Source organism: Antechinus flavipes, chromosome 2 (assembly GCF_016432865.1).
Source record: "Antechinus flavipes isolate AdamAnt ecotype Samford, QLD, Australia chromosome 2, AdamAnt_v2, whole genome shotgun sequence".
Taxonomy (NCBI): domain Eukaryota; kingdom Metazoa; phylum Chordata; class Mammalia; order Dasyuromorphia; family Dasyuridae; genus Antechinus; species Antechinus flavipes.
The window spans coordinates 46048655-46060797 of record NC_067399.1 but is presented as its reverse complement, the minus strand read 5'-3'; positions in this window follow the sequence as shown (position 1 = coordinate 46060797).

Here is a 12143-nt window from a genome sequence, read left to right as displayed (position 1 = left end):
AGGTTGTGGTAGAAGGAGTGAGCTTATGCTTCTTTGGTACCTAATATTTTGTCACATGAATAAGTACAAAATCCCCAGCACATCCTTTCCAGGAAGATACAGGCAAGCTTTGCACAGGAGAAGGCATGGATGGGCTGAGGTTACTGTTTTAAAAGGGCTACCCCTAGCAGTGAAGCCATATTCATTGAGGTAGATAGAACTCGGAGACTGGCTCTTGGGGATGATCCAGCTTTCTTGCCATTTGAGGAGATAGGCAGTAATTCTCTTAAAAAATATAGAGTTTGGAAGAGGAGTATGTTAATGGAGGAAAGATTGAGTTTAGTTTTAAGAATCTGAGGAACTGAAAATTCAAGTGGAAATGCCTAAAAGATAATTAGTTGGAGATGCAGTGCTACAACTTGGGAAAGTTTTAGGGACTGGGGAGATAGATCAATTTGGACGTTGCCTATATAAGGGAACATTGTTTTAGAGATAGGTTGTTAGCAGATGTTTAGTGGATCTTTCATTTTTCAGATGGAGAAACAGAAGGTCTTCCTAATCTGCCCAACATTCAACAGGTCAGAGCCAAAAGGAAGGCAATTGAAACCAAGTCCCACCACTTTTACCAACTAAACCCACTATAGTTGAAATTGTAGAAATGAATGAGATCACAAAGGAAGAAAGTCCATAGAAGTAGTCCAAAAGGAGAAACTACAGAAACGGTTACATTTAGAGAAGATGAAAAGGAGCCAGAGAGGTCATGGGAAAATTGAGATCATGCAGTGGGATTAGTGTCAGATGCTGCAGACAGGTCAAGAAGAATGGCTGTAGACAGCTTTTTTTTTTTTTTTTTTTTTTTTTTTTTGATTTGCAAGAAACCTAAGATCCAGAAAAATTTGGGAAAGAATTTGGGGAGAGGAAGATTATAACCCATGTGTAAGTGTGAAGTGGATTTGGAGAATGAGAGTATGCATGTCGTAGAGATAGGTGCCATTTGTTTTCCTTTCTTTCTGAATTGCAAGTGATCTAAATTGCTTTTCCAGTTTCCTGTTTACTTACCTCCTTCCCTACCCCCACTTTCTAAAATCTGAAATGTTACCTTCCTGGAATGGAGCGATTTGGCTTACGGTTTTCATCGGTCTCCCAGTGGAGTTCATACCTGAGATGTGAGCAGTGGGACTCAGAATCAAGAATAACTTTGCCTTTTCCAGGAGCCATTGTGGTCAAATTATCAAGGCTTTTAATGGATGTGCTCTTTTGGCTTGATACTGGTAAATTATTACCCCAAGGATGAAGAAGGCTAATCAGGAGTCTAGTTTCATTTTGATTTTTTTTCTTTGAACTTGTTAATGTCACTACTATGATATTAATGATTTGGGGGAATGATTTGCATGGTTTCCCCAAGTGAATTAGTAATGATAATCTTACATAAATATTTAGGGGAGAGGGTGATTTGAAGTGCTTGCATCAAGTGGAACCAGTAGGTAGGTCTATAATGAGCAGTTCCTGGCCCATAGTAGGTGCTTGATAAATGCTTGTCAAATGAAATGAAGGTTGACAATTCTCAGATTAGTAGCTTGGATTATATTGACCATCTATCTTGGCCTGAATCCATCACATCAGACAGGAATTCCAGAATGACAGTGAAGTGTTTGAACCTTGCCCGAAGGCATCTCTTCAAGGAATATCCATTTAACTAGATGATTTACCTTTAAACCTGCCAAGAAAATCATTTTGGAGGACCAGGATCCCCCCCACCCCCTTGTGCATCTTTAATTGTTCCATCAGGAGGAAAACCTGCCCCAGAGCTCAGGGCTGAGTCTGCTGCAAAGTGCTAATTAAAAATAATAGCGGCAATGAAACAGGTGTTACCAGGGAAAATAAATGGTGTCCAAATATCAACAAGCTGGGCCAAGCTCCTTGCAGATAGGGGGCAGCTGTGAGGCTGGGAGATTCCCCCCTCGCCCCCCTAACCACGGGAAGATGATGAAGTTAAGTCGGATGAGATGGCCTTCGAGCACTTGTTTTGTTTAATGATGGGCCCCTCAAAAAGCTTGCCTGACTGGCGGAGGTGCGTGTGTGGGGGGTTAATGAACTAAAGTGAATGAACAAAGTACATGTACAGAGCCCTGTGCTGAGCGCCCAGCAGCCCCTCTTCTCCAGGAGCTCCCAGGGTGGATTCCACAACTGGGGCAGGTGGGGCGGAGTGCAGAGAGCTAGAACGGATCTTAAATTGGGGGGGATGGGGCTAGAAAGCATAATTGGCCCCATTGGATGGAAGTTTGAGCAGGATCCACTCTGTGGAGTCAAGGTCTCGGAACCTTAGGGAATCCCAGGAGTTCTTGTGACCTTTCTCCTAGGGAAACTGAACAAGACTTTCCTACGGGTGAGTTAGCGTGGCAGCTTCGATGCAGCTTGAGAAGGGTCTTTTAAAAACTCATTAAAATGTTAAAATAGGTAATTTCTTTGGGGAAAAAAATTCTAAAATAATAAAGATGACCTAGTGGGCACCATTTACTTGTATTTTCTAAAAGCTTTTGATAAGGTCCCTCATAAAAGATTAAGAGGGAATAAAACCACAGGGTGGAGTGCAGTCCTTGTTGTGGATTAAAAAAAACAATTAAGTGATAGGAGGCAGAAGGATCCTGTATAGACCCGCTGCTGCTGGTGGTGGTAGTGGGGAGAGGTTAATAGAAGGTGCCTTCGGATTCCGTCTCAGGTCATGGTTATTAAATGTATTAATTGTTCAGAGGAGGAAGTGGATGGTGAATTGGCTCAGTTTGCCAATGACACCTAGGTGTTTGTGACTCTGATCACCTTGGAAGTTGCAGGTGGCTGGGAATACCCCCAGAGGATTCTAAACCTTCCAGGCAGAAGAAATTCATTTCAAGTAAAAGTATAATCCAAAGTCGACTAATGTTTCCCGAATTCCCACATCTATCTACTGATGTCTTCTGAACTTAACGAATTCTCTGAGGAAAGAGACCTGGGCGTCAGGGAAGGATCTCTCCAGGGTGCCTCAGTGAGCAGCCAGGATGATTCAGAGGCTTGAGAGAGATGCAGAGTCGATAGTGGGATGAGTATCAGACTTAGAACAGGAGGCCTTGGGTCCGGGCTTGCTCCCATTGATCCCCTCGGTGATTTGGTCAGACCATCTCTTCTCTTGGGGTCCTAGTTTCCTCCATTGTACAATGAGGGGACGCAGGGGGTCAGGAGGTTGGGGTTGTGGGGCTGGACTAGGTCATCCCCAAGGTGTCTTCTGAGATGGGAAGGAGACTTCATTTACTCCTCCCTCTGTGGCCCTCACTTCTTCTAGCTCTTTTTTCCAATAAAGTATCACCTGAAGGAGTTCTGAGAAGGATAATGGAGAGGAGAGTTATATGAAAAGGAATTACTGACCAAAAAAAAAAAGTCACAAAAAGAAGAGTGAATGGAAATTAGGGTATTTGGCAGAAAATATTTAATTCAGCAGTCTGGTGCCTATTTTGAAATGGTTTATAAGAGATTGTTTTCCAATAGAAAAAATAATTATTTTGAATTGTTTACAACTGTTTATTAAGCACCTGCTATGTTTAAGGCAGCTTTTGGGAGGATTAGGGAAGGCTTCATAGAGAAGGCGGTACCTGAATTAGACCATGAAGGAGGGAATAAATATTTCATTAACCACATATGGTTATAGTATTAGGATTTAGAATTCACTGCTTAGAATTGTAATCTCAGGCAGCTGATGCTGTGATTTATTGGACTAATTTCTTGATTCTTGAACAAAATGCCAAAAGTAGTACAATTTCTACAGCTATATTTACCTTCAGAAAGATGAGTAGTGTACAAAGAGTACACTTCACAAGAGCTCTCTCTCTCTCTGACACCTTGATGTGAAGGAATGAATATTGGATTTAGAAGACACATGAATTCAAATCCCACCTCAGATATAATTGCACCGTTACCAGGGGTTTTCACTACTCCACACTTGACATATAGCCAGAGATTCTGCCTGAAGACCTGGAATGAAGGGAGAGCTCCCCACTTTCCAAGGCCACCCGTGACCCTCCAGTTTTCCTCCATGCAAGCCTAAATGACTCCATTCTTTCTGGTTCTGTCCCCTGGGACTGCAGAGACCATTTTATTCCCTCCTGCACAAAGATGGCCCTTCACACATTTAAAGAAAGCTGTTTCGCCTCATCTAGCTACATCCTTCTCTGTGCTAAACTTCCCCTATTCATATGGTTGATCCTAAAAATGAGTAAGAATCCAGCAGTTGAGCAGATTTCATACTTGATAGCCAGCTCCAACAGTTAAGGCATGGAGCTGGGAAGAAGATAAAGTAAGGACAATTGTGACTCATTTAGTTATAAATAGATTATTATAAATAGAAGGAAGAGGAGACATAGGAATACCATGTTGTGGAGGTCTTGGAATATCTACCTAACTTGCTTCTAAGAGGAATAAGAAGCTTTTGAAGGATTATTTTGAGCCAAGAAGTGACAGGCTAGACTTGGGAGTCAGGCCAGGATGCAGCTCCATAATCTGCCCCTTGCCACCTGTGGGGCCTTGGCAAATTACTTGATCCTCACCAGTGCCCAGCGCTTTCATTTGAAAAGAAATAGCGGTGAGATTGGACCAGATGCCGACCAAATTCACTCGCAATTTCAAAACAATGATCCTCTGGCCAGATTAATAACAATAACAAAAATGACTTATGTGACTATTGACATTTTAAGAATTGCAAAGTGCTTTAAAATATACTACCTAATTCTGTGCATCTTAGACTCATTTGGCATGTGTGTGAAAGATGAATTGGGGGGAGGGAAGAATAAAGACAGCAAAGAAGTAATGGGGTTAGGACGAGAGACTTGGGGGAAAAATTCTCAAGTGGTGTCCCTGAAGGATCTGGGGAGGGGAGGATGACAGGACCAATGGTGGTAATATGGAGAGAGATTGGAGAGCAAGAAGTTGAGAATATATGAAATTTGAACCACAACTTGGTAATTGGTTAGAAGAGAGGGCAGACAGGCTTCCAGAAAAGGAGATGTAGAAATGGGGAAGTCAAAATGAAGGGGAGCACATATTTGAGGCAAGGTAAGCCCACTATTAGACTGAGTTTGGGGTGCTGGGGGAATAGCAGATGGGATGTCCCGGAGGCACCTGAAGATGACTTATTCCTCTTCCATAACTCTCTCTTTCTCCTTGGGTACCATTTTAATTAAAATCTAAAAAAGTGCTGGCATCCATCAGCAAGGAGCCCTTCCTTTGGTAGGCTAACCTGGATGCAAACAGATGCCTCTGTGCGGGTTTGGGACCCGGCCGGGCCCCTGGGGGAATTTACATGCCAAGGGGGGAAAGCTTGTGGGGTCTGCCAGGGGAACACTAACTTCTCCTGGAAGCAGCTTTCTTTGGATGGGAGGGTGTAAGATGAGTTAACTTCAGGACCTGATAACATTCTGGTGTTAAAAACCCAACAACCCTGCCTGGAATGCTCAAAAATGGAAGGAAGGGGGAACGCTTGGTCTTTAAGGAGAGCTGGTTTAAGGGGGGAAATATATATATATATATATATATAAGTAAAAAATGTGTGTGTATGTGTGAAGATGCAGGTATTAGATACACATTCACCCACAAACATGTGTGTATATGTTTGTATATATATTATAGATACAAAATTACACATACACACCCACATACATGTATACCTAGCTAGTTGTCTAAATAGTTTTTTATGTTGTGCTTTAAGCTTTGCAAAGTACTTTGTTTTTAATCTCATTCTATCCTCACAAAAATCAAAAGAGAGGTGCTGTTATTATCCCTGTTTGACAGATGAAGTGACATGTGTAGTGTCTCCAGTAGGACTTTTTATAGTTGTGGGTATATACGTGTTTCATGTGTGTATAGGTATGCATATATAGGTTTGTACAGGTATGTGCATACATATATTTACACATGTATATATCGTACACATAAATGTGTATGCACCTGTCTTGTATCTGTAAAAAAGAATCCAGAGTGAGCCATTCCTTGACTTCCCCTCTATTTCTCCCCATCAAATTAATCCCTCTAGTATATTTCTTCATTAGTCTGTTTGGAAACTTCAGTTCTAGTTTCTTTCTAATGTCTAGTTGTTGGGGGTTTGTATTTCTGGAAGATCATATGAGTTGAAGCTGGAAAAAAAGTGTTAGAAATCACAAATGAGGAAGTGGGTCTTGAAACAACCCCTTAAATTCTCTGAGCCTCAAACAGTAAAGTAGTAAGATTTGAACTCAGGGCCTCAAACTCCAAAGCCAGCTTTCTCTCCATCCTCCCTCCCTCTTTACCTCTCTTCCTGTCTCCCTCCCTCCCTCCCTCCCCCCCTCCATCCCCCCTTCCCTCCCTCTCTCCCTTCCTCCCTCCCTCCCCCCCTCCCCCCCCCTCCCTCCTCCCTCCCTCCTCTCTTCCTCTCTCCCTCCCTCCCTCCCTCCTCTCTTCCTCTCTCCCTCCCTCCCTTCCTCCCTCCCTCCCTCCCCCCCTTCCTCTCCCTCCCTCCCTCCCTCCTTCCCTCCCTCTCTCCCTCCTTCCCCCCTCCCTCCCTCCCCCCCTTCCTCTCCCTCCCTCCCTCCCTCCTCCCTCCCTCTCTCCCTCTCTCCCTCCCTCCCTCTCTTCCTCTTTCCCTCTCCCCCTCCCTCCCTCTCTTCCTCTCTCCCTCTTTCCTTCTCTCCCTCTCTCCCTCCCTCCCTGTTTCTATACAATATTTCATTTGCTCTTTTCACTGCCCACCTGACTGGCTTATTTATAAGTACTATTCATATTTTATATGAGAAACTAAGATTCACAGAAGTCAAGATTTGATCAAGGTTATAGAACTAGGAAATGGCAGAGCTAGAATATATACTCATTGCTTCTGACTCCAAACCCAATGCATTTAGGACTATAGCACATTGGGGCATCGTGAAGAGCAGACAGAAAAAGATATGTGGGTCACAGGGCTGGTGGCCTGAGGACAAAGTGCTGAACACCTGTATTATCCATTATCCCATCATTAGTTCTGCAGAGACATGAACTTTCTGACTGAGAAAAGTCTCCTACAATTGTAGAATCATTCACTCAAGGGCAAAATCTGGACTTCATAGATTAAGGCGGTAGAGGAAGAAGCAAGGAGAGGTATGAGCTTTGTAAAATACTTGTTATTTGAGACAGGGATTTTGGGGTGGGGGGGGTGAGTGGTGGCAGGATAGTTCCAGATTTTTTGGTGTTCTCTTATCAAGAACAATTAGCTCCCTGGATAGAGGGGTTTCTGCCCTGGAAGGATCCAGAATGTTGGCGGGTTTAAGGGAAGGACAGATGAGCAGTGGTTTGCTAATGTGGGGAACATCATGGTCAGAACCAATTACTCCCTGAAATATCCAAGAAATGGCAGGGGTTTATGACCAGATTGCCTTTCCTGAGTTGTTGATAAGGGTCAGAAGCATAAAGTTCCTGTGCCGATTTCTGGGTTACTCTTGTTAAAATATCTAAATTCAGCTTGTCTGGAGTAGGCAAAAAGTCTTGTGTAGAAGTTGCTGCTTAAACGGAGTTTTGAATGATAGAATTTGTCTGTGAAAAGGGGGGATATAATTTTAACACTCTGATTAAATTTTTACACATGTTGCTCCCTCCAGCCGTCATCACTGACCTAAAACTTGGTGCAAAGTAGCATTAGGATCACTCAGTGTTGCATAGTTCAAATTGCCTGTGCCTTTTGATTGCTCCTGACTTGGAATTGTCATGGTCCTTATGGTTTGTTTGTTCCTTCCTTTCAGATGATGTTTTCCCCCTCTGGAAATGTTAAAATGCTCAAATATTTTAAAGATTAATATATCAGTATTACAAATACAACAAAATAGTTAAACATTCTGAACTTGAGTCTCTTTCCATGTTCTTTAGCTCTTTGGAGTTGAGTCCCAGTGGAATTTGACCGCATCTTCGCCTCTTTTGTTTGCTTCCCCTTCTGCCTCTGCATTAAACCAATGCTGCCAGAACTGGAAAACAAACATTCATGTTAATAAAGTTTTAAAATGAAAAATGACAGACCTAAATTTGTAATTTTATGTTTAATTTTGACCACAAATTTTGCTGGAAAAATATTTATTAATATTTTAAAGTGACTGATAACCCAGGAAAATAATTGTCTTTATGTAGGTTGAACTTGATCTTTGCAGATAGAATGACCAGATGACCCCAACCAAATGCTGAGAAATCATTTAAGGCAGTTTGTAATTAATTAAAACACCACCACTTAAAAAATACACAACATAATATTGCAAATGTAAAGTTACATATATGACTTAGGAGCAAAGTAAAACAGTGAACTCTTAGCATTCAGATTGGGAGAGCCTGCTTGGCTCTGGAACTAGTGAAATGAATTCCCAATAGGCCACAGGTTTGTTCTATTTAATGCAAATCAGAGCTAATGGTCTTCATGACTTAGAATGTTCCCACATGGTTCTTCGGACTGTGTTCATCTGGTCATTATGGGAAGATCTCTGAATGTGGATTATCACATGAGTGTACCATGAATTTCCGTGTACTCATGATACAAAGACAGCTGGTTAAGAGAACAAAGCACATATGATATGTAATAGGAAGTTAAAGGGACAGGAATTACAGAATTCTAGTCATTTAACATTAAACTAGTTATATCATGGACTCTAGGACAAGTCTATTAAAGCAGCTTTTTTTGTGGAAGAAAAATTTCCTTTTTTTTTCTTTTTTAGGAATTTTAAAGTTTTTTTTTCATTTACTTTTTTTAATTCTTTACCTAAACATTTTTTTTACAGAAGTAGAGAAGCATCTGGTTTACTAGGGCCATTTTTGGTTGCCAAGGAACTCTTACAAGAGCAGGTAACTGAGTTAAAACTAATCCCTGGGTGCATCCCCTCCAGCCATGCTCTGGCATTTGTGAGTTCATAGCAAGGTCTTTGGCAGTCAGGTTGATCTCTATGTAAAACTGGCTCCAGTCTCTTGATTTCTATGTGATTGGGAGGAGGAGGAGCACAGCCAGTTAGTTGTCTGCAAAAAGAACCTCATGTCTCTACTAGCCCAAGAAATTGAACCGTGCTTGCGAACACACAGACATGCATCTCGTCTGCCTGGCTAATTTGTAGGTCTGACATGTCAAGCTGAAAGGGAGGTTTGGGATCTGAGGGGCTGAGCCATATGTTTGTTTGCTCATTTGTTTTATTTTCCTCCTTTCTCTCCTTTTGGAGTGAGTTGGTGCTAAAAAGGGAGAGGGTCTCTTCCCATCCCACTTGGCCTTTTACTTCTGACCTCTTCCTCTTTTAAAGATGGGCTGGTTTGCCACCCTCGGAGTTTGGTTATTCACTCTCCATTCTTGTGGAAAATCACTTCCTCTTCCTCTCCTAGTTTTGGAGTTTTCCTGTCCTGGTATCTGAGGCTGAACAGTCAGAGATCTAGACCAACCTTGGCCCTCCCAAGAAAGTTTGCATCTTGTCCTAGATCACAGATACTAAGTGGCAAAGTTGGGGTTTTAAATGGGGGCTCTTTGACTTCAGAGCCCGGAGCCTTTCCACTGGGGCCTACCTTGGAGCTCTGAAAGTCTGTAGGATGGTGCTGTAACTCTAGGAGATGGCGGCGGTCATGAAGTTGGCTGCTTGGCTTGTACCCAAACTTGGTTTAAAAAAAAATCCAGGATTTGGGTCCTGCTTCCTCTCATCTGGGGAGGTTCTGGGGACACGGCCTGGCAGAACCACTGGAGAAGCAGAGTCTGTGATTACGGGCCTGTCTTTTTTCACGTGTTACGTCCCTCCATCCACGGGACCAAGTTCTCAAGAGAAGTTTTAATTACAAACCAAGGTGATGTGGTTTGCGTTGTAACAAATGGATGTCAGTTGGAGCAAGTAGCCCTGAGAAGAGCTTCCAGTAATAAAACACCAGCGATTCTATGGTGCATTCTCAGTAGGAAATGTAAAAGCTGTGTTGTCTGCTTTACTTCCTTCCTTATGGAGCGGGCTCGGGAGCAGGGTGTTGAAGGATGGTTCCTTAGTGGGTCCAGGAAGAGGGTTTCATAAAACACATCACTCCCAAGTTGTACGCTGCCAGACAGATTCCTGTAGTTGTCACCTGGTGAAAGAGGGTATGGCCGTGCATTTGAGGGTGGGTAAGGGGGCAGAGGGTTAAAATAGAAGATCTTGGGCTGGCAAATCTTTATTAGTTTTGTAAACAGCTTTAGGAAGCGCTGGGAGCATCTTGCAGGGACCCTGCAATTATCATAATAAACAGTTTTATCATCTGCTTGGCAATCAATAATGTGGCTTATGCTGCTTTAGTATCTCAGTAGTATTGATTACCTTAACAACTCTGCTGCGGTCAGTTTCCATTAACCCCTGCTCTGCCAGTGGGGCCTGTACCTCCAACTGGCAGAGGGAGAAGCTCTCGCTGCAGCTTAGGCAAGTGTGGGAATTTGACAGCTGGCCAGGCCAGTGAGTCAAACACAGCTTTTATCCCAAGGCACCCGGCAGAAAGAGGGGTTTTAAACAAGGAATCTGGAAGCTAATGCAACTTTTAAAGGCATCTTTCGGTGGAGGCAGTGTTTAAAACAATTATGGCAAAGGAGATTGAAATGTGACTCAGGAGTTTGGAGCTTAAAAGCTAAAATGTCTTCTCTCCCAGCCTTTATTCTGCTTGTATCCTCTTTCTCCATCCTTGTCCACTCTAAAACAAACTGACTGGGATTTTCAAAGGAGCATTAGAGATTTTGTGCTCTTATGCAACAGGCTTCTCTGGGATTTTTTTTTTTTTTTTTTTGGTTTGGGAACTGCATCTTAAATTCTGGGGAGAAAGGGGCTTTTGGTCTTAGGATTAAGGAAAAACCTAATTCTAGTGTCTCTGAAATTGTCATTGATCTTCTTAAGCTACAAGATTCTAGAAGCTGAGTTGTACAATGTCAAATTGCCCCCTTCTCATCAGCTTTTCCACATCTGCTGAATGTTTCTTGGTTAAATAAAAGATATGGTAGTGGTTAGCTGAAGTGGAATTTTACTTCCCCAGATTAATTTTTTTTTAAGTGAGTAAGATAACTTATAGGTCCTGTGATTTTAGGGGGTTCACAATATTGAATGATATCCCCCTTTTTTCTCATTCTTTTTGTGATTTCGTCAATCCCTGTGAGTTCAGTGATCATCTCTATACAAGTGATTCTCATGACTGTACATCCAGACTCTTCCTTAGAGTCCTGAATTACCACCTGCCTATAGGACATTTCCACTTGGAAAGCTCAGAACTTAGCTTTCCTCCCAACCTCTGTTCCTAACTATGCTATTGCTGTTGCTGTTAACCACCATCCTTCCTGTCACTCAGGTTTGCAACCTTACAGTTGGCCTGGATTCTTAACTCTCCCTCACCCTCCATATCTAATGAGTTTTCAAGTAGTATTCTGCCTTTACAACACCTCTCTCACCCTGCCCCTTCTCCATGTGTAATACCACAACCACCCTAATTCAAACCCTGGTCTGTCTTCTCTTGGACTACTGTTACTATAGCAGTCACTTAAAGGAGCCCCTTACCTTAGTCTCTCCATTCTCAAATTCATCCTCTACCCATGTACCCAAGGGATCTTCCTAAATTAGCTTATACCTGACATGTCTTTGCCTGCCCCCAAAGCTTCAGGAACTTCTACTCACTTTTGGGATCCTGGCTTTTCTAGCCTACATTTATAAAGTTAGAACATGGTGCTTTTCTTAAAGCTCTGTATAACTGTTAGCTAGTCTGCTCCCACACTCCATTCCATCTCCTATTCCTTTCCTTTGCCCGGGCTGCCCTCCCTACCCCTTACCCTGCTTTCTTTCCTCCACTTGTTAGGATCCCTACGCATCCATCTTCAAAGCCCTGCTCAAGGTTTTACCTCTTTCACAAAGCCTTTCCTGATAGTCAGCTGCCACTTCCTCCTCTCTGAATTGACTTTGTATTTACTTTATACATATTTTGCATCTACATATGGGCAGAATTTAAGCTTCTTGAGGGCAGGTACCATTTCATTGCCAAAATGCATCTTTTGTTTCATCAGAAACTAGCACCTGACGGGGCACAAAGTAGGTGTTTAAAAAAAATGACTTTGGATTGAAAGCCACTATAGAAATTGCCTGGATGGGTTCCTACACCACTAGGGAGATTTAGTTACAGGCGGGATTTGAAGTTAG